This window comes from Entelurus aequoreus, linkage group LG14 (genome assembly GCF_033978785.1).
Source record: "Entelurus aequoreus isolate RoL-2023_Sb linkage group LG14, RoL_Eaeq_v1.1, whole genome shotgun sequence".
NCBI lineage: Eukaryota > Metazoa > Chordata > Actinopteri > Syngnathiformes > Syngnathidae > Entelurus > Entelurus aequoreus.
Window position 1 is genome coordinate 24,353,320 of NC_084744.1, and position 2,138 is coordinate 24,355,457.

The following is a 2,138-nucleotide window of genomic DNA, read 5'->3' on the forward strand; positions in this document are numbered from 1 at the left end:
AACGACATCCTCGGTACAGAGCCCACATACGGGCAAGGAAAAACTCACCCCAGTGGGACGTCGATGTGAATGACTATGAGAAACCTTGGAGAGGACCGCATATGTGGGTAAACCCCCCCCCCTAGGGGAGACCGAAAGCAATGGATGTCGAGTGGGTCTGACATAATATATAATGCCTGTGGCATTGCTGAGGTGTTATGGATGCCCAGGATGCTTCAATAGCGGCCTTTAGCTCATTTGCATGATTGGGTCTGGTGTCTTTCAGCTTCTTCTTCACAATACCCCACAAATTCTCATTGGGGTTCAGGTCACGGGAGTTGGCATGCCAATCGAGGGCAGTAATGCCATGGTCAGTACACCAGTTACTGGTGGTTTTGGCACTGTGGGCAGGTGCCAGATCATGAAATCATCATCTCCATAGAGCTTTTCAACAGATGGAAGCATGTAGTGCTCTAAAATCTCTAGAAGTGCTGACTTGGGCTATGGAAAAGAAGCACTGAACAGTTGCAGAGTGGTCCAGAGTCCTGTTTTGAGACGAAAGCAAGTTTTGTATTTCATTTGGAAGTCAAGGCGCTAGAGTCTGGAGGAAGGCTGGAGAGGAGCAAAATCCAAGTTGCTTGAAATCCAGTGTGAAGTTCCCACAGTCAGCAATGGTTTGGGGAGCCATGTTAGCTGCTGGTGTTGGTCCACTGTGTTTCATCAAGTCCAGAGTCAATGCAGCTGTGTACCAAGAGATTTTAGAGCACTACATGCTTCCATCTGTTGAATAGCTCTATGGAGATGATGATTTGCCCACAGTGCCAAAACCACCAGTAACTGGTGTACTGACCATGGCATTACTGTCCTCGATTGGCCTGCCAACTCCCCTGACCTGAACCCCATAGAGAATTTGTGGGGTATTGTGAAGAAGAAGCTGAAAGACACCAGACCCAATAATGCAAATGGGCATCCATAACACCTCAGCAATGCCACAGGCTGACTGCCTCCATGCCACGTCGCATTGATGCAGTAATCCGTGCAAAAGAATTCCCAACCAAGTACTGAGTGCATTAATTGACATTTTCAAATGTTTGATTTTGTTTTGCTGTTATAAATCTTTTTTTTATTACTTGGTCTGAGGAAATATTCTAATTTTTTGAGATAGGATTTTTGAGTTTTCTTAAACTGTATGCCTTAATCAGCAATGTTAAAATAATAAAAGGCTTGCAATATTTCAGTTGATGTGTAATGAATCCAGAATGTATGACATTTTCATGTTTTTAGTTGCATTACAGAAAATAAAGGACTTTATCACAATATTCTCATTTTCTGAGACAGTCCTGTATTCTTGTGAAAGTGTATAAAGTTTCTGGGGTGCTATTTTCTTTAAACCTGAATACTTGGCTTCTAAGACATATTTGCATAAACCCACTGACCATTCAATATAAAAATTACACAGGTAAAGATTTGAATGATTGTTTTGGGTTGAAAAGTGCTAGCGGTATTAATTTGCCTTACTTTGCAACATAAGGCAAAATACCACAATAATACGCATTTTGTTCAGTTATTATAATTACCGTATTTTTCGGAGTATAAGTCGCTCCGGAGTATAAGTCGCACCGGCCGAAAATGCATAATAAAGATGGAAAAAACATATAAGTCGCACTGGAGTATAAGTCGCATTTTGGGGGGAAATGTATTTGATAAAACCCAACACCAAGAATAGACATTTGAAAGGCAATTTAAAATAAATAAAGAATAGTGAACAACAGGCTGAATAAGTGTACGTTATATGAGGCATAAATAACCAACTGAGAACGTGCCTGGTATGTTAACGTAACATTATGGTAAGAGTCATTCAAATAACTATAACATATAGAACATGCTATACATTTACCAAACAATCTGTCACTCCTAATCACTAAATCCCATTAAATCTTATACTTCTAGTCTCTTACGTGAATGAGCTAAATAATATTATTTGATATTTTACGGTAATGAGTTAATAATTTCAACTATGAAAAAAACTGCGACTTATAGTCTGAAAAATACGGTAATGTTTGTGGATATAGAGTATCAAATGTGCTGAATGTCTCAAAAGTGTTTTGTATGAACATGTAACACCTGTCATTATGGTTGGTTGTAATGAAAGAATGAAC